At 45.4% G+C, this 24,264-nt stretch overlaps 1 protein-coding gene across 13 annotated transcripts in view; it reads left to right on the top strand.

The window, feature by feature from the left end:
- The first annotated feature begins 8,910 nt into the window (after window positions 1-8,910).
- LOC122557729 (F-actin-monooxygenase mical2-like) overlaps window positions 8,911-24,264 on the top strand; it is a 296,049-nt gene continuing 280,695 nt past the window's right edge. For 3 of the 13 annotated variants that reach the window (XM_087996409.1, XM_087996410.1, XM_087996412.1), the window contains exon 1: window positions 8,917-9,199. The gene's annotated coding sequence lies outside the window, so the exon portion shown is untranslated. Of the gene's footprint in view, window positions 9,200-22,070; window positions 22,236-24,264 lie in introns of all 13 variants that reach the window. The other 10 variants (XM_087996419.1, XM_087996421.1, XM_087996420.1 and 7 more) reach the window with 8 other exon arrangements.

The raw sequence follows: 24,264 nt of genomic DNA, 5'->3' as shown, positions 1-24,264 counted from the left end.
AGAACATCTTGACACCAAGAACAGCTATGCAAGAATCCTACTCATTGACTACAGTTCAGCCTTCAACACTATTATCCCCTCGAGACTGATTGCTAAACTTAGTGATCTCAGATTAAGCCCCACTCTGCAACTTGATCCTTGGTTTCCTGACCCACAGGCCAGAAATCAATGAAGACTGGGGACAATATTTCATCCTCACTAACACTCAACACCAGAGATTCCTAGGGGTGCGTACTCAGCCCCCTACTGTACTCACTGTATACCCATGACTGCGTCACCAAACACCAGACTAATGCCATTTACAAGTTCGCTGATAACACCACCATAGTTGGTCGAATCTCAGATGGCGACAAAACAGACTACAGACAGGAGGTGGAAGACCTGGAGAAATGGTGCATTGAGAACAACCTAGCTCTCAATGCCGGCAAAACCAAGGAACTCGTTATTAACTTTGAGCAGGATGTTAATCATGCCCCCCCTACACATTAACAGCACAGAGGTGGAAAAAGCGGAGAGTGTCAAGCTCCTGGGAGTGGTCATCAACAAAAAGCTTTCTTGGACTCTTCATGTGGATGCACTGGTTACAAAGGCCTGACAACGTCTCTTCTTCCTCAGGCAGCTGGGGAAATTTGGCATGACGGCAAATACCCTTGCCAACTTTTATAGGTGCACCATCGAGAGCATTCTGTCTGGATGTATCACTACCTGGTGTGACAACTGTGCCATTCAAGATCGGAGACAGTTTTAGAGAGTGATGAACTCGGCCCGGACAATCACAAAGGCTAACCTCCCATCTACAGAATCAATCTACCAGGAAAGGCTGCCAGCATTCTCAAAGATCCATCCCACTCTGGCAATGCTTTTCTACAACCTCTACCATCGGGGAGAAGGTTTCAAAACAGTTTCTACTCTACTGTTGTTCGAATACTGAATGGACTCACAACTCTTAGCAATCGCCTGTATCTGTGTTTTGGTTTTTGCCGCTGTTTACTTATTATTTACTTATCTATGCTATTTAACTCTGTGATCTGCCTATATTGCTCGCACAACAAAGCTTTTCACTGTGCCTTGGTACACGTGACAATAAATTCAATTTAATTCAATAAGCATCACTATACCAGTAACAGCCTTCAGGAAGGATCTTCTGGGCAAGAGAAAGGGCCATAGCATTGACAAATGTTTGAGGATGGACAAAAGTATGAAGCCATAGTAGCAGGCTAACAACAATTACACACATTAGGTACAGCCAACATTATTGTTACAGTCAGCAAAATGTACAAAACCAACAAAAACTGTAGCAGAAGTAGTTTATTCACACACCCAAAGGCTGTCCAGTTTTCTTGATATTTGTAAAGAATGTGGCAACAAGCGACATTGGGCAGGACAGGGTCTAATGCTCAGGAGGAGAATTTGCTAGAGTGCATTTGAAATGGCAGGGCAGATGGGAACCTGTGCAGGAGTCAGAGCAAGGGGAATCAAGGACAAGAACAAATGGCAGAAAGAGGAATAACAGAAGTGATAGGGAGAGGTATCAATGGTCAGAATCTAACAAGACCACAGTACAAAAAATAGTGAAATGGGACCAGGAATGTTAAAAAGACATTGTATACAGCATTAGAAATAAAGTGGATGAATTAATCATGTAAGTGGATCCAATATAGTTGGGAGACATGGCTACAGGATGACCAGGGATGGGAACTGAACATCCAGAGGTATTTCGGAAGGAGGGACATAAAGGAAAAAAAATGGTGCAGTTGCGTTTCTGATTAAAGGTGACATCAACACAAAATTGAGGAAAGATATTCATTCAAACAACATAGAACTTGTGTGGGTGTTGTTGAGAAATACCAGAGGAAACAAATGGTAGAAGTGATGTTGGGAATGGCACCAAACAGGAAATCAGAGATACATGCAGTGAAGGAACAATCTTAATTATGGGTAACCAATGATTGGACAAATAAAATTAGTCACATTACCATAGAGGAGGAATTTCTAACATGTATATGGGATCGTTTTCTGGACCAATATGTTGATGAGCCAACTAGAGAACAGGCCATTTTAGACTTGGGGTTGTGCAATGAGAAAATAATAATTGTTAATGTAATCATGAGAGACCCTAAGGGACGAGCAACCATAATATGATAGAACCTTTCATCGAGATAGAGAGTGTGGTAGTTGATCCTGCGATTAGAGTCCTGAATCTTAATAAGGGAAATTATGATGGTGTAAGGCAAGAACTGACTATGATCGATTGGGAAATGTTACTGAAAGGATTGACAGTGGATAGGCAATGGGAAAAGTTCAAAAGGTGAATGGATGAACTACAAAAATTGTTTATTCATCTGACACAAGATGCAAAAAGAACATTGGCCAAACCATGGCTTTTGAGGGAAGTGAGATTGTATTAGATGCAAAAAGAGGCATCCAAATTGGCAAGAAAAACCAAAAAAATCTGAGGTTTGGGAACAGTTTAGAAATCATCAAAGGAGGACCAAGGGATTGACTAAGGGAAAAAAAAGAGTATGAGAATAAACTTGCAGGGAACTGACAGCTGACTGAATAAGTTCAAAGATTGAAAACTAATGTAGGTCCCTTACAGTCAGAAATGGAGGATTTATAATAGGGAACAAAGAAATAGCTAACGAGCTAAATTAATACTTCACTTCTGTCTTCACAAAAGAGGGAATGTACCAGAAATGATGAGGAAGACAAGGTTTAGTGAAAGGGAAGAAATTAAGCAAATCTCTATTAGTAGAGAAAGAGTGTTGGAGAAATTGATGGGATTGAAGGCTGCTACATCCTCAGGGCCTGATCACCTACATCACAGAGTAGTTAAGGAAGTGGCCCAGGAAATAGTAGCTGCATTGATGGTCATCTTCCAAGATTGTTTAGACTCTGGAACGGTTCCTACAGATTGGAGGTTATCTAATGTAACTCCACTGTTTAAAAACCGAGGGAGAGAGAAAACCGGGAATTGTAGATCAGTAAGTCTGATGTTGGTAATAGGATGATGTTAAAGTCCATTATCAAGGATTTTATAGCAAAGTAGTTAGAAAACAATGGTGGAACTGGACATAGTCATCATAGATTTACAAAAGGGAAATTATACTTGACAAATCTACTGGAATTCTTTAGGGAAGTAACTATTAAAGTTATTCAAGAGAGCCAGTGGATGTGGTTTATTTGAACTTTCAGAACGCTTTTGACAAAGTCCCATATAAGCGATTAATATGTAAAATTAAAGGATATGAGATTGGAGGTAGTATATTGAGATGGATAGAAAATTGATTAGCAGACAGGAAATAAGGCCTAAGAATAAATCAATGTTTTTCTGAATGGCAGGCAGTGATTAGTGATACTGCAGGGTTACTGGAACCCCGACTTTTCACAATACATGTTAATGATTTAAATGAGAGAACTTCACATAGTATCTCAAAATTTGCAGATTACTGAGGTGGAAGGGTGAGCTGTGAGCTGTGCAGAGATGCTGCTGTGTACTTTCGACAGGCTGAGTGTAGTATAAAATGGATATATATGAGGTTCTCCACTTCGGTAGCAAAAATAGGAAGGCAGGTTATTTTTGAATAGTTATAAATTGAGAGATGGGGATATCCTCGTGCACCAGTTGCTGAAAGTACACATGCAGATACAGCAGGCAGGCAAGAAGGTAAACTGAATCTTGGCCTTCAGAATGAGAGGACTTGAGTGCAGGAACAAAGATGTCTTACTGCAATTAGACGGAGTATTGTTGAGGCCACACCTGGAATATTTTTAATGCTCTCCTGTCACACTTCGATTATTGTTACCTCTTTACTAATCTGCACTTCTGCTGTCTCAATCCTTTTTTAATTTTTTTAAACTTTTCTTCAATTGAACCCTTTCCCCAACTAATTAGGAGGAAGCTCACAACTCTAGCTATGTGATTCATCTGGAGACTGGTCCCAGCATGGTTCAAATGAAGCTTATCCCAAGAAAACATCTCTCTCTCTTTCTCTAGTACTGGTGCCAGTCCCCCATTAAATCAGAACCTATTTAGAGTCATACAGCATGGAGACAGGCTCTTCGGCCCAAGTTATCCATGCTGACCAGGTTTCCTAAGCTGAACTAATCCCATTTGCCTGCATTTGGCCCATATCCTCTAAATCTTTCCTATCCATGTACCTATTCAAATGTCTTTTAAAATGTTATAATCGTACCCACCTCCACCATTTCCTCTGGCAACTCGTTCCATACATGCACCATCTTCTGCGTGAAAACATTGCCCCTCAGGTCCTTTTTAAATCTTTCCCCTCTCACCAATAACCATATTCCATCCAGTTTTGGACTCCCCCACCCTGGGGACAAAGACCTTTGCTATTTACCCTATCCATGTCCCTCATGACTTTATAAACCTACTCCACATATGAGCCACCCTCGATGTGAAGAAGTTGCCCCTACAGAGAGAGAGAGAGAGAAAGAGAGAGAGATGGGAGAGAGAGAAAGACACTCAGAGAGATGGAGAGAGAAAGACTGAGAGTTGGAGAGACCCAGAGAAACAGAGACAGGCAAACAGAGAGAGAGAGAAAGAGACCCAGAGAGACAAACATATAGACATTTGTTCCATATTAATCGTTGAGCCAAGCATTTACCTCTCCCATCTTATTTACATTTCGCAATTTGCATGTGGGTCAGGTAGCAATCCACGGATTATTACTGCTAAGATTCTGGTTTTAATTTAGATCTGAGTCGCTGGTAATCCCTCAGTAGAATTTCTTTCCTGTCCGAAACTATGTCACTGAGGTACCAATGGATCACGCCAACTGAATCTTGTCCCCATCCCTGCCCGCCCCCATTACAAATTCCTCTCTAGCTCAAAAGAGATGGCTTTAGCCTTGTCACCTGACATAGCAACACAGCCTTTTTTTGGATTCTGTCTTTGCAGCAGAAAACAGTATCTGTTTCACTCATTACGCTATCTCCTATCACTATCCTGCATTTGAACAGTGTTTTGGACCCACCATGTTGTGGTCAGTTCCAGCTCACCCTCTCTGCTGTCTGTGCTCTGATCTACGCTGGGTAAAGGAGCCATGTACCTATCGAACAAGCGCACTAGCAGAGGCTTGTTCAACGCTAAATTCTGGATCCACATTCTTGATTCACTCATAATTGCACCTCCTGTCCCTGAACATTGCCACTGTTTCAGGACACAGTATCCAGGTAACTCTCTCCCTCTCTGATGTGTAGCAGTGACTGTACCTTGGACTCCAGCTCATCAACTCTGATCTGATGTTCATTGAGCTGCCAATACTTGTTACAGTTTTAGATCGCAGTGGCAATTTCCAACTCCCTCACAATACAGCTGTAAGACATTGTCCACCGAGCTATCTCTATTCTACTTAATTAATTAATTTGGATGTCAAATATTTTAATAACAAGAGGCATGGAAAAAAAACAATTGCTTCCCAGTTTTCCTGTGATGTCGAATTTAGGTTCTAACAGCAGACACAGGTTTTGCGGTCTGCTGCTTTTAGTTTGATCTCCTACCACTGCTGCCCCTTCAATACTCCTCCTTATGAAGCTGCTGTTCCTGCGCTCTCACGTTATTTCAGAAGCACAGGGCCCTCATCTCTCTCGTTCTTTCCGGTGCTGGTGACTGACCGCAGGCCCTCCTCTCTTTCAATCTGAAATAATTACCCAATCCAAACAAAGTCCGAGATATTCCTCATGGTTAATTCTCTAGATTATGAAGTTGAAGATGCTTTGAAGGTTGATCAGTTACACTATGTCCTGAGCCAGTGTGTTCCAGATCAGATGGGTTTGGATGATGGACTGCTATACAATGACAATTTCAAGATGTATGCACTAAATGGGGAGTAACACCCTACTATGCATGCTCAATTAGGCTAACAACATTAATGGAACATACCATTGAATCAATGATCACCATATGTCAAGCAAAAAGAGTCAGATTTTTGCATTGCATAGTTTCATTTCTTTGTACCAGCTTTTGAGATGGGATTTCCATCCTAGGTTCATCCTATATTTTTATAGACAAATATAAATAGTATCGCCTAGCAGCATTGTCACATCATGTAACATACCATGTTGCCACATCTGCTGAAGGTGAAATCACATCAATTTATCATCATTGAGTCATGCTCAATTTCTGCAGATGTCATTAGATAGTGAACAGGAATCCTTTTTTTTATTAGCTTGAAGGATGAAGAGTGATGGTGTCAGCTGTGATTCAATGGGTAGCTATCTCAACTCTGAGTCAATAGATTTTTGGTTCCAGTCCTGCTCAATGTGTGCATAGAATCTAGGCTGACATTCCCAGGGGAGTACTGGAGGTTTGCAGCATTGTCAGGGTGTTGACTTTCAGATGAAAATTAAAGCCAGGGCCCTGTCCACCATAGTCAAGTGAACCAAGTCACGTGGTTCTATTTCAAAGAACAGTAAGGATGTTCTCCCTGGTGTTTTGGGCCAGTACTTATCTCTCAACTCTGACAGATTGTCTAGAACAAAGAACAAAGAACATTTACAGCCTAGGGATAGGCCCTTCGCCCCTCCAGGCCTGAGCCGATCCAAATGTACTGTCTAAACCTGTCGGTCAATTCCTATGCATCTGTATCCCTCTACTCCCCACCTACTCATGCATTCATCCAGATGCATCTTAAATGAATCTACCGTGTCTGCCTCTACCACCTCTGCTGGCAACACATTCCAGACGCCCACCACCCTCTCACCTTGAAAGCATGACCTCTTGTGATTGAATCCTTCATCCTGGGAAAAAGTTTGTCTCTATCCACCCTGTCTATACCCTTCATGATTTTATAAACCTCAATCAGGTCCCCCTCTCAATCTCCTTTTTTCTAATGAAAATAAACCTAACCTACTCAACCTTTCTTCATAGCTAGCACCTTCCATACCAGGCAACATCCTTTTAAACCTTCTCTGCACTTCTCCAAAGCGTCCACATCCTTTTGGTAATGTGACGACCAGAACTGTCACAGTATTTTAAATGCGGCCGAACCAATGTCTTGTACAATGTTAACATGACTTGCCAACTCTTATACTCAATACCCCGTCTAATGAAGGCAAGCATACTATATGCCTTCTTGACCACTCTAACCACCTGTGCAGCAACCTTCAGGGTACAATGGACCTGCACTCCCAGATCTCTCTGCCCATCAACTTTTCCCAAGGCTCTTCCATTCATTGTATATTTCACTCTGGAATTAGTCTTCCTAAATGCATCACCTCACATTTGTCTGGTTTGAAATCCATCTGCCACTTTTCCGCCCAACTCTCCAATCTATCTATATCCTTCTGTATTCTCTGACAGTCCTTATGCTTTCTGCTACTCCACCAATCTTCGTGTCATCTGCAAACTTGCTGATCATACCAACAGTGCCCTCTTCCAGATCATTTATGTATATTACAAACAACAGTGGCCCTAACACTGACCCCTGTGGAACACCACTGGTCACCTTTCTCCATTTCAAGGAACTCCCTTCAACTACTACTCTCTGTCTCCTGATGTTCAACTAGTTCTTTATCCACCTGGCTAAAACACCCTGCACACCATGTGACTTCACTTTCTCCATTAGTCTATCATGGGGAACCTTACCAAATGCCTGACTAAAGTCCATGTATATGACATCAACAGCCCCTCCTTCATCTATCAACTTAGTCACTTCCTCGAAGAACTCTATTAAGTTGGTAAGGCACGATCTCCCCCACACAAAACTATGTTGCCTATCACTGATAAGCCCATTCTTTTCTAAATATAAATTGATCCTATCCCTCAGTACCTTCTCCAGCAACTTTCCCACCACCGACATCAGCTCACTGGTCTGTAGTTACCCGGAATATCCCTACTACCTTTCTTGTACAGGGGGACAACATGAGCAACCCTCCAGTCCTCCGGCACCTCACCTGTATTTAAGGATGCCCCAAAGATATCTGTCAGGGCCCCAGCTATTTCCTGTATCGCCTCCCTCAGCAACCTGGGATAGATCCCATCTGGTCCTGGGGATTTGTCCACCTTAATAGCCTCGAGCCTACCCAACACATTTTCCCTACTTATGTCAACATTGCTAGTCATCATTGCTTGTGGGATCTTGCTTTGTGCAGTTAGGCTGCCCCGCGACTACTCTTCAAAATTATTCCATTGGCTGTAAAGCACAGACATGCTGAGTTTCTGGACAGGCGATATATAAATGTAAGTCTTTCTTTCGTGCCCACAGTGTGATGGTCTGAAGGGGTCTCCTTGATAGCAGCTTTGGAAGCCTGTCACATCACACACCAGGAACTGGAAAGAATTCTGAGCAGTTAAGGACACAAGAACACCACTTTCTGCTTGGTGCATCAACAGATGTTTTGAGTTTTATTTTCAGCTGAAGGTTGGCAGGGGATGTGGAACAAATGACAAGGTGTCTCACATTTTCTTGGTACAACCAGAAACGAAGGCCATTCTGACTGAGGGCTATCTGCTTGGACACGTGTTTAAAGTGAACAGCAGTAATTTTCAAAATACACAGTGTCAGCATTACTCACAGGACATTTAGTGAAACAACTACCAGTGACCTTTCCACTTTCTCCCTAAACGTTAGCGATCTGGTGCAGTGCAGAGCTGTTTGTTGTGAATATGCAGAAGAGCGACCAGGGAACACTTGGGGCTGTTTAACTTGGAGAAGTGGTGACATCATTACAAACTCGTGAATCAGATTCCTTAAAACCGTTCTGGAAACTTCCACTTAAAAATGTACATGGGCAAGGCTGTCATGCGGTCAGCATAAAGTTAAAAGATTAAAAAAAAAAGTTATATGTAACTCCAACCATGCTCATGATAACTTTTAGCTTGCTGGCAGATAGTGAGCAACGTCAGTTGTAACACTCCCTAGTCTCTGATTGGGTGCTGCTCGGTGATTAGCCGTGCCCAAAGCCAGTCACATATACGCTGAGATCAGTCTGTTCAAACGTGTTTGTGTATGTGTGTGTGTGTGTACTGTATATGAGGGACAAGTGAATCCTAGGACTGAACTGGACTGGGAGCAAGCTCTCCCAGTTCAGTGGCTTCCCCCACAAGGACTTCAGTTGGTTACCAGCGATGCGAGAGAATTGTGCTAAAACATGTTTCATCCTAACAACCGTTAAAACCCTCTTGCCTTTTAAAGGATCAGCAAATAACAACGAGCAACCCTCGGGCTCTGCTGATGTAAGTACAAAAACAAGCTACTTTTCTTTGAAAACTCAGTTCAAAACAAGTGTCACTCAGTCAAGTCCGGCTAATTAAACTCCCGCAGTTCCATCACCATTCATTTAGCAAAGCAATTTTATTCTTTAAACTAGGGAGCAGCTAAGTTTACAAGCAGCTTTGAGTTTCCAGACTGTGTCAGGTTTCCAAAGTATTGTATGGAATTACTCAGAGCCAGACTTAAGACCATGTAAAGTGCAGCTGCTGTCTAATAATTAACCCTCCGAGCTACCTTATCTTCCTTCTTTTTGCACCAGAAATCAACAGCTCAGCATAGCTATTTATGTTGCTAGCTATAAATACACCAAATACGCTGCTGGATTTATTTGGCAATGGGCACGGGGATAGAAATATGCGAATAAGTTGACTCTGATACTGTAACTGTCAGTGAGAATCATACAGAATCTTAATGGAAAGAATCTGCATTTCTATAGCACCTCTCCCAACGTGCTTTAAAGCTGATTCAGTACTTTTTGAAATGTAGTCACTGTTGTAGGATAATCAGTAGCTAACGTGCAGACTCCTAAAACAGCAAAGTGATAATGGCCAGTTAGACTTTTTTTTTAGATGATATTGATTGAGGATCAACAATTAGTCAAACATAGAAGCAAGCCTTAATTCTTGCTCAAAACAATTCCATTGTCAGTTTTTCACATTTCACCCAGGAAGGCAGAATAAACGTTGATTTAATATCTCATTTGAAGGACACAGCGTACGGCACTCCCTCGATACAAATCCTCCAACAGCGCAATGCTCTATCTGTACTGATCCTCCAACAATGAAGTGCTCCTTCAGTACTGACCATCCAACAATGCAGCACTCACTCGGTGTTTAACCTTCAACAGTGTAGTGCTGTCTCAATACTGACCCTCCAGTAATGCAATCCTCCCTCAATACTAACCCTCGAACAGCGTATTGGTCCATCAGTATTGATTCTCCAACAATGCAGTGCTCTTTCATTACAGACCCTCTAACAGTGCAGTATTCCCTCAACATTGCCCCTCCTACAGTTTGGCACTAACCTCTGACGGTGCAGCGCTCCCTCAGTACTGACCCTCCGACGGTGCAGCGCTCCCTCAGTACTGACCCTCCGATGGTGCAGCGCTCCCTCAGTACTGATTCTCCAAGAGCGCAGCGCTCCCTCAGTACTGACCCTCCGGTGCAGCGCTCCCTCAGTACTGACCCTCCGACGGTGCAGCGCTCCCTCAGTACTGACCCTCCGACGGTGCAGCGCTCCCTCAGTACTGACCCTCCGACGGTGCAGCGCTCCCTCAGTACTGACCCTCCGACGGTGCAGCGCTCCCTCAGTACTGACCCTCCGATGGTGCAGCGCTCCCTCAGTACTGATTCTCCAAGAGCGCAGCGCTCCCTCAGTACTGATCCTCTGATGGTGCGGCGCTCCCTCGGTGCTGACCCTCCGGCGGTGCGGCGCTCCCTCGGTGCTGACCCTCCGGCGGTGCGGCGCTCCCTCGGTGCTGACCCTCCGGCGGTGCGGCGCTCCCTCGGTGCTGACCCTCCGGCGGTGCGGCGCTCCCTCGGTGCTGACCCTCCGGCGGTGCGGCGCTCCCTCGGTGCTGACCCTCTGACAGTGCAGCACTCCCTCGGTACTGATTCTCCAAGAGTGCAGCACTTCCTCGCCACTGATTCTCCAAGAGCGCAGTGCTCCCTCGGTGCTGACCCTCCGACGGTGCGGCACTCCCTCGGTACTGACCCACCGACAGTGCGGCACTCCTACAGTGCTGACCCACAGACGGTGCGGCGCTCCCACAGTGCTGACCCTCTGACAGTGCAGCACTTCCTCAGCCACTGATTCTCCAAGAGCGCAGCGCTCCCTCAGTGCTGACCCTCTGATGGTGCAGCGCAGCGCTCCGTCAGTGCTGACCCACTGATGGCGCAGCGCTCCCTCAGTGCTGACCCTCTGACGGCGCAGCGCAGCGCTCCCTCAGTGCTGACCCTCTGACGGCGCAGCGCAGCGCTCCCTCAGTGCTGACCCTCTGACGGCGCAGCGCAGCGCTCCCTCAGTGCTGACCCTCTGACGGCGCAGCGCAGCGCTCCCTCAGTGCTGACCCTCTGACGGCGCACCGCAGCGCTCCCTCAGTGCTGACCCTCTGACGGCGCAGCGCAACGCAGCGCTCCCTCAGTGCTGACCCTCTGACGGCGCAGCGCAGCGCTCCCTCAGTGCTGACCCTCTGACGGCGCAGCGCAGCGCAGCGCTCCCTCAGTGCTGACCCTCTGACGGCGCAGCGCAGCGCTCCCTCAGTGCTGACCCTCTGACGGCGCAGCGCAACGCTCCCTCAGTGCTGACCCTCTGACGGCGCAGCGCAACGCTCCCTCAGTGCTGACCCTCTGACGGCGCAGCGCAACGCAGCGCTCCCTCAGTGCTGACCCTCTGACGGCGCAGCGCAACGCAGCGCTCCCTCAGTGCTGACCCTCTGACGGCGCAGCGCAGCGCAGCGCTCCCTCAGTGCTGACCCTCTGACGGCGCAGCGCAGCGCAGCGCTCCCTCAGTGCTGACCCTCTGACGGCGCAGCGCAGCGCAGCGCTCCCTCAGTGCTGACCCTCTGACGGCGCAGCGCAGCGCAGCGCTCCCTCAGTGCTGACCCTCTGACGGCGCAGCGCAGCGCTCCCTCAGTGCTGACCCTCTGACGGCGCAGCGCAGCGCTCCCTCAGTGCTGACCCTCTGACGGCGCAGCGCAGCGCTCCCTCAGTGCTGACCCTCTGACGGCGCAGCGCAGCGCTCCCTCAGTGCTGACCCTCTGACGGCGCAGCGCAGCGCTCCCTCAGTGCTGACCCTCTGACGGCGCAGCGCTCCCTCAGTGCTGACCCTCTGACGGCGCAGCGCTCCCTCGGTGCTGACCCTCCGGCGGTGCGGCGCTCCCTCGGTGCTGACCCTCCGGCGGTGCGGCGCTCCCTCGGTGCTGACCCTCTGACAGTGCAGCACTCCCTCGGTACTGATTCTCCAAGAGTGCAGCACTTCCTCGCCACTGATTCTCCAAGAGCGCAGTGCTCCCTCGGTGCTGACCCTCCGACGGTGCGGCACTCCCTCGGTACTGACCCACCGACAGTGCGGCACTCCTACAGTGCTGACCCACAGACGGTGCGGCGCTCCCACAGTGCTGACCCTCTGACAGTGCAGCACTTCCTCAGCCACTGATTCTCCAAGAGCGCAGCGCTCCCTCAGTGCTGACCCTCTGATGGTGCAGCGCAGCGCTCCGTTAGTGCTGACCCACTGATGGCGCAGCGCTCCCTCAGTGCTGACCCTCTGACGGCGCAGCGCAGCGCTCCCTCAGTGCTGACCCTCTGACGGCGCAGCGCAGCGCTCCCTCAGTGCTGACCCTCTGACGGCGCAGCGCAGCGCTCCCTCAGTGCTGACCCTCTGACGGCGCAGCGCAGCGCTCCCTCAGTGCTGACCCTCTGACGGCGCACCGCAGCGCTCCCTCAGTGCTGACCCTCTGACGGCGCAGCGCAACGCAGCGCTCCCTCAGTGCTGACCCTCTGACGGCGCAGCGCAGCGCTCCCTCAGTGCTGACCCTCTGACGGCGCAGCGCAGCGCAGCGCTCCCTCAGTGCTGACCCTCTGACGGCGCAGCGCAGCGCTCCCTCAGTGCTGACCCTCTGACGGCGCAGCGCAACGCTCCCTCAGTGCTGACCCTCTGACGGCGCAGCGCAACGCTCCCTCAGTGCTGACCCTCTGACGGCGCAGCGCAACGCAGCGCTCCCTCAGTGCTGACCCTCTGACGGCGCAGCGCAACGCAGCGCTCCCTCAGTGCTGACCCTCTGACGGCGCAGCGCAGCGCAGCGCTCCCTCAGTGCTGACCCTCTGACGGCGCAGCGCAGCGCAGCGCTCCCTCAGTGCTGACCCTCTGACGGCGCAGCGCAGCGCAGCGCTCCCTCAGTGCTGACCCTCTGACGGCGCAGCGCAGCGCAGCGCTCCCTCAGTGCTGACCCTCTGACGGCGCAGCGCAGCGCAGCGCTCCCTCAGTGCTGACCCTCTGACGGCGCAGCGCAGCGCTCCCTCAGTGCTGACCCTCTGACGGCGCAGCGCAGCGCTCCCTCAGTGCTGACCCTCTGACGGCGCAGCGCAGCGCTCCCTCAGTGCTGACCCTCTGACGGCGCAGCGCAGCGCTCCCTCAGTGCTGACCCTCTGACGGCGCAGCGCAGCGCTCCCTCAGTGCTGACCCTCTGACGGCGCAGCGCAGCGCTCCCTCAGTGCTGACCCTCTGACGGCGCAGCGCAGCGCTCCCTCAGTGCTGACCCTCTGACGGCGCAGCGCTCCCTCAGTGCTGACCCTCTGACGGCGCAGCGCTCCCTCAGTGCTGACCCTCTGACGGCGCAGCGCTCCCTCAGTGCTGACCCTCTGACGGCGCAGCGCTCCCTCAGTGCTGACCCTCTGACGGCGCAGCGCTCCCTCAGTGCTGACCCTCTGACGGCGCAGCGCTCCCTCAGTGCTGACCCTCTGACGGCGCAGCGCAGCGCTCCCTCAGTGCTGACCCTCTGACGGTGCACCGCAGCGCTCCCTCAGTGCTGACCCTCTGACGGTGCACCGCAGCGCTCTGTCAGTGTTGACCCTCTGACGGCGCAGCGCTACTGCAATATCTAATATCTGCTCAAGTCTCTGAAGGGGTGTTGTACACAGAATGTTTTGTCTCAGGTGAGATTACTACTACTATTTTTCCTTTTGCAACTTCTGTTAGAGTAACAATCTCTAATATTTTCTGTGAAGTCAAATAGCCAGACACAAGCATGTATGTGTATGCTCTTGATTGAAAGATTGTTTTACTTTGTGAATCAGTCCTGAACTTGGGGACACTGATTTAAATTAGAATCACCTTTGGTCAGAGATGAGGAGAAATGTTTTCTCTCTGGGTACGAATGGCTTTGGGACTGTCTGCTTCAGAAAGTAGTGGAGGTGGGGTCATTGAATATTTTTAAGGTGGAGATAGATAGATACTTGTTAGGCAGGGTAATTAGGTTGTAACAAGCTCCTGCTTGTAGACATATTTGCAAAATGAATATTTTCGGGTCTAAGATAAAACTGTGTTATGCCAAATTCTGTGCGAAAATGGACCACATTGTAATGAGTTCCATTCTATAGAAGACCACATTGTATCGAGTTACATGTTATAGTGAACCACGTGACGCTGTCAGACCATATTATACCAAGGACTGCATTATATTGTTTGTAAGCACAATATATTTTAGGAGAAATTCAAGTTAGTTGGGCAACAGGACAGTTGCTTCCTGACTTTGTATCTTTGATCATCCATGAGACCAATTACTGTTGGAAAAAAGGGGACATGTAGGTAATACTGTTGGGGAGTGTTTAGCTGGGTCATAGGCTTAGCATTCACTGCTCAGTATTTTAGCAATGGAATTCACAGGTTAGGGCTGGCATCCTTCCATCTATGAACACTGATGGAAGATATTTCTAATCACATCGTTCAGACAAGTTATGATATATCTGGAGCAGGTGGAACTTGAATCTAAGCCTTCAAGCTCAGAGGTAGGGACCTTACTACTGCACCGCAAGACTCCTACAAATACCGATGCAGCAAACAATTTGCTGTCAGATGACCTTTCATTCAACTCCTACCTGAAAATAGTGGAGAATGCTCATATTAGAAGACTAAGATGCCTCAAAGCTGTACCTGGTGACTTTGTCAATGGTTTCTACTGGAATAGATTGATAGAAAATCAGGACTTGGGTTTATATGGTGCCTTGGGTGACCTCAGAATGTCCCTAAGTTTTTCCCTGCCAGTGAAGAAGTACTTTTAAAGTTTAGTTATGTAGGGAGTCATAATATGGAATAGTCACTAATATGTTGAGTCCCTGCTGTACCACAGCCTGCTATATCCCAGAACATAGTCTACTATCGTGTTGAACTCATAATAATTGGGCCAAGTGAGACATAATCCATTATAGGCCCTAACTCAGTGTAATGCAGTGTGCTGTAGACCTTGTGCTATAGCAAATGATATTATAACAAGACCAAGTGTAACTTGGTCCATTATTGCATGGAACTCAGTGTAACATGATCTTCTGCAGAGTGGAACTTTGTATAATGTGGTTTGTTACAGAGTATAACTCGGCACAATGCACTACTGATTTGGATGCAAAATATTAGTGTACCATCTGAATTATTTATGTTCAATGATTGATAATGTGATTCCCTGTAGGATTGCTGTTGGGATGTAGTGTGCATTTTGCCATGAAGTGCAGTATTTGTGACAATCCAGTTTTCCTCACATTGACTGTTAGCATGAGTGTGAATGCAGAGCAGAGCAGGTACTGGGAAGCTTTCTCCACTTTTCCACTCAGGATAAACTGTGGATTTATACAACTCAGTGCAACTGTTACACCCTGACAGATAGGGACCCAACGTACTTCGTTGGTAACCTGACTCTCTTTAGGCCAGTCTACACTTTCATATGTTGTTGTATTGTTTGTAAAGAGCTAGGAATTGATTAGTCAAGAACCAACTGTATGTGTAAGTGTTCCAGTGGGGCCACACTGATGGTTGTGCTAAAGAATCAGGACTGTGTAACATGACACCAGCCTAGGCAGACTCCTAGCCTTCTATAAGCATCACATAAAGAATCCCTACAGTGCAAATAGAGGCTAGATGCACCAAACAGTATCCCATCCTCTACTGTAGCCCCATAAGACAGCTAACATATCTCGCCTGAAAAGATTTGAGTTAAACACAAAGTTCCAAGCTTTCCAAATCTGAAATGTGATTATTTAAACATGTGGGAGCCAGCAAACATACTGACAGTCTGGGAAGTTTTGTTAGAAATGGGAAGAACTCCATAATAGAGTGTTTGACTCAATGATGGTTATTCCTTCTTTGAGTTGAAAGGTCCGAAATTCTAACACTAATAATCCGGTAGGATCAAGTAGGTGTGAGTATCTCCTTCCCATTGTATCGACTGTGGAAGCTCATAAGTTTCTGGTTTATCGGGGTAGAACTAACACCCCTATACTGAATTGACTATAGTAGAAATGGTCAAGATAATAGAAGAGATGTTGTCAGTGTTAATCACCCTGTGAATCCTTCCAGTTCTGAATTCAGCTCTCCAAAGAAATCTAAGATGTAAAGACAACAACATCAAATGCAGAAAGTTGACGATCTGAGAGAAACCCTGACATTCCCTCCAAGAACACCAATATATTTCTGAGATCCCCCAGTTTGAAAACCTGGCATGCCACTCTGCATATTGTATGCCAATTCTATGTGGCTTTGAGTAATGTATTCATGACTGTGGGTTCAGGTGTGACCTGACGTGACTACCAGTGTTCAACATTGTTGCAGCTTGCCATCTGCACATATTCGTAAACAGACATTGCATCACCTGTCATTTTGCCTCTGAGGTTTTAGTTTGGAATTATGGTCTTCACTGTAATCTGCCTGTCACATTCATCTTTTCAAAGTTTCCATCACAATTAAAAGTGTGACAATGTGTGTGTATATGGAACACTGAGCTATTTACCATTCAGTGATAACCCCCAGCAACTGTTCCTAGCAGAGTCAATTCCTCAGCTTTTTGCTGGTTGCAGCCGACTGGGAGCTTTATAAACTTTATACTTATGATGTGTTGTGTTAGCTCATTCTAGAGTTAAGAGTTAATCTATACTTTGTGACCGAGTGCATTCTTCATGCATAGGCACAGACAGTGGTATAATTCCAGTTTGCCAAAGTGCATGCTACTTTGAAAAAGTCTAACCCTTAACTTGAAGTTTAATTCTGTTCACAAACTCAGGTAGAGCTATGTGAACCTTGACCATAGTATCACATCAAACCACAATTAGATTGACCAGTTACGTTGAACATTGCTAATAGAGTCATAGAGCCATGGAGATGTTCAGCATGGAAACAGACCCTTCGGGCCAACCGGCCATGCCGACCAGATATCCCAACCCAATCTAGTCCCACCTGCCAGCACCCGGCCCATATCCCTCCAAACCGTTCCTAATCATATACCAATCCAAATGCCTTTTAAATATTCCTATGGCATTCCATACACGTACCACCCTCTGCGTGAAAACGTTGCCCCTTAGGTCTCTTTTATATCTTTCCCCTCTCAACCTAAACCTATGCCTCTAGTTCTGGACTCTCCCACCCCAGGAAAAGACTTTGTCTATTTATCCTATCCATACCCCGCATAATTTTGTAAACCTCTATAAAGTCACCCCTCCGCCTCCGATGCTCCAGGGAAAACAACCCCAGACTGTTCAGCCTATCCCTAAGGCTCAAATCCTCCAAACCTGACAACATCCTTGTAACTCTTTTCTGAACCCTTTCAAGTTTCACAACATCTTTCCAATAGGAAGGAGACCAGAATTGCATGCAATATTCCAAAAGTGGTCTAACCAAAGTCCTGCACAGCCGCAACATGACCTCCCAGCACCTGTACTCAATACTCTGACCAATAAAGGAAAGCATACCAAATGCCTTCTTCACTATCCTATCTACCTGCTACTCCACTTTCAAGGAGCTATGAACCTGCATTCCAAGGTGTCTTTGTTCAGCAACACTCCCTAGACCTTACCATTAAGTGTATAAGTCCTGCTAAGACTTGCTTTCCCAAAATGCAGCACCTCGCATTTATCTGAATTAAACTCCATCTGCCACTTCTCAGCCCATTGGCCCATCTGGTCAAGATCCCGTTGTAATCCATGGTAACCTTCTTCGCTGTCCACTGCACCTCCAATTTTGGTGTCATCTACAAATGTACTAACTATACCTCTTCTGCTCACATCCAAATCATTTACATAAATGACAAAAAGTAGTGAACCCAACACTGATCCTTATGGCACTTGGCTGGTCACAGGCCTCCAGTCTGAAAAACAACCCTCCACCACCACCCTCTGTCTTCTACCTTTGAGCCAGTTCTGTATGCAAATCCAATTTTCTCCCTGTATTCCATAAGATCTAACCTTGCTAACCAGTCTTCCATGGGGAACCTTGTCGAACGCCTTACTGAAGTCCATATAGATCTCACCTACCGCTCTGCCCTCATCAATCCTCTTTGTTACTTCTTCAAAAAACTCAATTAAATTTGAGACACTTGATTTCCCATGCACAAAGCCTCGATGACTATCCCTAATCTGTCCTTGCTTTTCCAAATACATGTACACCCTGTCCCTCAGGATTCCCTCCAACAACTTGCCCTCCACCGAGGCCAGGCTCACTGGTCTATAGTTCCCTGGCTTCTCCTTGCCACCCTTCTGAAACAGTGGCGCCACATTAGCCAACCTCCAGTCTTCCAGCACCTCATGTGTGACTATCGATGATACAAATATCTTAGCAGCCCAGCAATTACTTCCCTAGCTTCCCACAGAGAGTTCAGATCCTGGGGATTTATCCACCTTTATGCGTTTTGGCAAACCATCTCTTTAACTGTTTCAGTGTTATTGGGAATTTACTGTATGTCACAAAGCCACTGCAACCTGTATGTGAATGAGCAACACACTAAAAGTTAAGTGTCCTATGCACAATTTCATAAAATGTTTGAGATGTGAATATGATGTAGAATTTTTGTACATGTAATTTTTGAGGTTATCAAAATATTGTTTTATGCTTATCATTTAACTGGACATTCTATAATAATGTGGTGTTTGTACCAGGTAAAAGCATAAAATACTGGAAATACTCAGCAGGCACATGTAGAATGTGTGGAGAAAGACACACAATTAATGTATCATGTTGATGCACTTTCATTAAAGAATCAAGGGGACCAATAATTCAGAGAACAGGAGCAAACTGAGAATTTGAATTCAATTTACAAAACCTGGAAATAAAAAACTGAGGGCAATAAAAGTGATAATGAAATTCTTGGATTGTTATTAAAAGCTCAACTGGTTCAGTGATATTACTTTGGGGATGGGAACTGGATGACTTTGGTTGGTCTCAGTCTGGTATTACCTATGTGTGAGTGTTGCCTGTGTCTGTGCTAACATTTGAACATAACAAATAGGAAAATTAGTAGCCTATATGGCCCCTTGAGATTGCTCCACAATTCATGACAGTTGTGGCTCATTCCTGCCTCAACTCCATTATCTCTTCTCTCCAGTCTTTATCTTTTGATTGTCTAAGAAATCAATCAATCAATCGCCTCCTTGAATATTCTCAATGATTGAGCATTCATCATCCTCTGGGGTAGAGAATCCTTCACATGCTCAATTCTCTGGGATAGAGAAAGCCACACATTCACAGCCGTATAGGGCAGGAAGTTCCAAGCATTCGAAGCCCTTTGGCGAGAAAATTTCTCGTCATCTCAGTCCTCAATAATAGATCCCCCTTATCCTGACACTATGCCCCTATGTTTTAGATTTCTCGGCCAGGAGAAACAACTTCTCAGGATCTACTGAAGTCACTGTCAGATTACTGTTGGTCCCTTTTATTTGAGTCATTAATGCTGCTACATCGATCCTTGTAATGCCCCAATTGTCACAGCCAGCAATTTGAAAATTCCCCATTTATCCCTACTCCTTGCTTGTAACCTTAAACTAATCCTCTATCAATACTAATAGTCCACCCTACTCCATGAACCTATAGCTTGCATATTAAACTTTTCGGCTGCACTCTATTTAAATGCAATCTAAGTAAGCTGCATCTACTGATTTTCCATTATTTACCCTAATTGTTCCTCAAAAAGTGTAAACATTTTGTTAACCACTATTGCCCTTCTATGAAACCATGTTGACAGTGTCTTGGTAATATTCTGAATTACTGAGCACATTGTTAATGTTTCTTCCAAATAGATTCCTGGATTTTTTTGACGCCTGATCTAAGTCTACTTGGCCTATCATTCTCTGGTTCCTCTGTCACTCTTTTTTTTTGTTTTTGAATACCAATGTTACATTTACTAACTTCCAATCTGCTGGGACACTTGCAGAATTTAAGAATTTGATCATTTACGAGATCATGCTGGCAGAGTGGGGGTGGTGTCGTCTGAAAGTAGGCATCATGCTGTGCATGCCTTTTCTGGTACTTACCTGCCCCGCCCTGATCCCACCACAATTTTGACTGTGGGGAGAGAGACTACAGGTGACCCACCTATACTTGGGCTAGTTCTGTTTGCATGCTTGTATTTGGCAGGTAGAGGAGGGAGGTCATTTTGAAGCCTGCCAGATCTAGTGCATTGTAATACTGGCAGAGAAGGAGTGGGCACCTTCTCTTAGTGCCACCTGGTAAATCAGAGAACTTCTCCATCTGAAGGTCGTGCTCTGTCCCCAGGCCTTTCCCAGCCCATCCTCACTTCTCTTCCCCACTTTACTGAGACTTGGCTAAACTGATAACCCTTCTCTCCATCTGGCTCCAACAATGACCACCGTTGAGGAGTGGATACAGTCCCCGACAGTAGCCACTGCTCCTGATGGAGCGCTGCAACCAGAGCGCGACCAGCCAGTTCATTGGCTGGCAGTTCCAAGAGAGAGAACATCCATCTCCAATGACAGTGGTCATTTTGCCCTCAGAGTCTTAACATTTCTCCAAATGCAGGGCAGTCTCTCTGATTTTCATTGGGGAATTAGGGAATTATCTGTCCTAGTTTTGCGAAATCCTTAACTGTGGTTCTCCTATCCCTGCAGTACCTCTTTTAAATCCTAGGATTTAGGCCATCTGGTCCTTGGAATTTGACCATTTTAGTATCTTAAGTTTCTCTAGAGTATTTTCTATCTGCTAGTATTAACTGCCTGTTCTACATGTGTGTAGAATCTGTGTATATACAGTACCAGACAACCACATCAGAATATCACTCTGCAGTCTGACAGTATTCATTTTGGGTTCTCATGCATAATTACATTCACAAGTCGAACACTACTGGGAAAGATTTATAATTCATGAAATGGTGTCAGCCTCTCAGCATCATATTACAGTACATGGTGACTAATGTGAGGTAATAAAAGATAAACTAAACTACTTAGCAGTAATTTAAAGACCTAACAGATTTTAATAAACTTTCAGGAAATTGACAGAAGTTTCCTTTTAAAACTGAAGCCAAGTATAACTATTCAAACTTTAAAATGACTTTTTTTCCCTGAAGGGATTCTGAGTTGGAGAGTTAGCTTTTTAACAAGACATGTATCAACGAAATAAAAGAGCTTTCTCTTTGCTGTGGTACTGAACTGTTACAACTCCTAAAATGCATCTTTATCTTTTGCACACTCTTCCTCGTGCAAAACAGGATAGGTTTATACGAATGAAACTTACATTTATGTAGCATCCTTTGCAATCGCAGTATGGTTGAACATGTTTCACAGCCAATGAAGTTTGTTCACATGAAATTTAATTTTATTTACTGCACTTTATTCAGCCCCTCAAACGTAACTCAGAGGTTGTTGAAAAAAGCTCAGCAGGTCTGGTAGCATCTGTGCAGAGAAATCAGAGTTAATGTTTCAGGTCTGGTAATTCTTCCTCAAAAACATTCTGAGGAAGGATCACTGGACCCGAAACCTTAACTTTGATTTCTCTTCACAGATGCTGTAAGACCTGCTGAGCTTTTCCAGCAACTTCTGTCTTTGTTTCTGATTTGCAGCATCTGCAATTCTTTTGGTTTTTACCTCCACACAACCTGCATTGTCAGAATTTATAGATATTTTCTAATCAAACTTTTATGAAGATGTAAAATCATGTCCCTGGAGCCAGCAGGCTAGGGACTCCTAGGCTAGGGATAGGGGCAGTACCACTGCAACACCCAGGGCCCTATTTATATCAGCCACTTTGTCATTTTTTAATATCCAGCATCGGTCTTTCATATAACTCAACATCTTTTTTCTTCCTTATCACCAAATCTTCTATGGTAAATCTGTCATTTTTATTTGTTTAAAGGGTTAACACATTGGTGGTCATTAAACTTGAAAGAAGACCATTAGGATGGATCTGACTTGTGATAATGAATGAATTAGAAAGGTTTATTCGACAACGCTATTCAAAGTTAAACCCTAACTGCATGGAGAGCCTGATAAACCAGGGAGCAGCAATTGATGTTGGGTGGTAAGTGTTCATACCCAAGGAATTAATTTTCACCCTTACCTGTCAATATTAAAGATAAGAAATGGCCACAAAGCAGTGTTTCCCATTTATCAGCAACAAAGAGATTCAAGTCCTGTCTGTTTCAGAACATAGATGTCTTTAAATATGCAATTTAGGAATCATAGCATCATACAGAACAGAAGGAGTTTATTTGACCTATTGTTCATTTCAACTCTCCATAAGAGCAACTCTGCTAGTTATGCTCCCTACCTTTATCCTGTAGTCATACAAATTTGCCCTCTTCAGATACTTAGCCAAATCCCTTTTGAAAGTCACAATTGAATCTGCCTCCACGAAGTACAGTTTCAGGTAATACATGCAGATCTTGGCTACTTACTGCATAAATGTCTGGGAATTAGAATCATAGAACCCCTATAGTGCGGAAAGAGGCCATTCAGTCCATTGAGTCTGCACGATCTCCGAAGAGCTTCCCCCACAGATCGTCCCTATAACCCCCATTTCCCTTGGCTAACCCTCCCAACCTACACATCGTTGGACACAATGGCAAATTAGCATGGCCAATCCACCTAACCTGCACATAATTGGACTGTGGGAGGAAACTAGAGCACCCAGTGGAACTCCATGTAGACACAGGGAGGACATCCAAGCACCACACAAGCAGTTACTCAAGGCTGGAATTGAACCTGGGTCCTTGGGCTGTGAGGAAGCAGTAGCTAACCACTAAGCACCATACCACCCTAAGTACATTTGGATACTTTATTAAAGGTGCTATGAAAATGCAACTGCTGTGGTCTTGAGATAGATCAAAGGAGAGAAATCTCTGGAGTTTTTCCAAGTGGTGGGATAGGGGCTCCAAAGGTGGGAATCAATGATATGTAAAGTAGAATTATCCAGATGGGGCAATAGCTTTCCTCATCTGCATTTATCTTTGTAAAATACTTTTTACTGTATTTTCAGAAAGTATAGTTAATGTTCTTCATGTTCTTGTGTGGGTGACAATGCTGTTTGAGTGAGAACAGACTATAATCTTCTATCCCTGTTCCCATTTAACACAGTAACCTTTACTCTTGTTTCTGAATGCAAATCAGCTGAACTCAAATGGCAAGAGAGGTGAATCTGTCTATTTTTAAAATAAAGCCTCTACTGAGGATGATAGCAATTTTGCAATTCACTCTCTGCCATGAAACATGTTTCTACAGCAGAAGTGGCATCTCAGAGTTTATCCCAGGGAGGTAGTTATGTAATTGTCTCTCAACCAATTTTATGAAAACAGAAGATCATTCAATTATTCATCTCACTGCACTCCTGGTGATGGAATCTTGCAATGTGTAAATTGGGTGCTGTTGTAGATTTTTGAAACAGTGACCATATTTCAAATGTAGGCAGTAAAGTACTTTGAAACACAAGAACGCCGGAGATAACTTTCCTGTTCTGCTTCAAATTAGTGCTGTAATTTACATCTCCCTGAGAGGCCAGATAGGGCCTTAGTTTAACATCTTTTATAAAGGAAAATAACTCCAAGTGCAGCACTCCTTCCGTTTTGCATTGAGAATGCCAGCTTAGATTCTGTTCTCGTTTCCATAGTGGAGCAAAGAACTCCTGACCATGTCTGACTTGAGAGGCAAAACTCCTTGGCATGAAATTCTGAGTGACTGTTTTAATGTAATATGCAGCCTTTCTCATAGATGAATCTTGTAGTTGAAATATGAGCCTTCCCTTTAATAGGTAAGACAGGCTAGATTTGACTTGTATCACAGATGTTGGCACATATTGCACCCATCGTCTGGGCAGACAAGGATTAGCAACTTGTTCAGACCAGTTTCTTTGTTGTTTTTCATTGTGGTTTGTGGTTAGAAAATAAAATGCATGTTTTCAGAATTAATATACATTGAAACAAAATGAAACATTATCAACAGGAAACTAGTTAGTCAAAGAGTAAAAAGAGGAATTTTAGACAAACAGATTAAGGTAGATATACTGGTTTCTCATGGCATAACTACAAACCACTATCTCATACAACATCTGACAT

This window comes from Chiloscyllium plagiosum, unplaced genomic scaffold (genome assembly GCF_037043375.1).
Source record: "Chiloscyllium plagiosum isolate Xiang-an unplaced genomic scaffold, Cpla_swu_hap1 HiC_scaffold_18, whole genome shotgun sequence".
Classification (NCBI taxonomy): domain Eukaryota; kingdom Metazoa; phylum Chordata; class Chondrichthyes; order Orectolobiformes; family Hemiscylliidae; genus Chiloscyllium; species Chiloscyllium plagiosum.
Note: the sequence above shows the minus strand (reverse complement) of the source record. Positions and strands in the feature narration are given on the sequence as shown.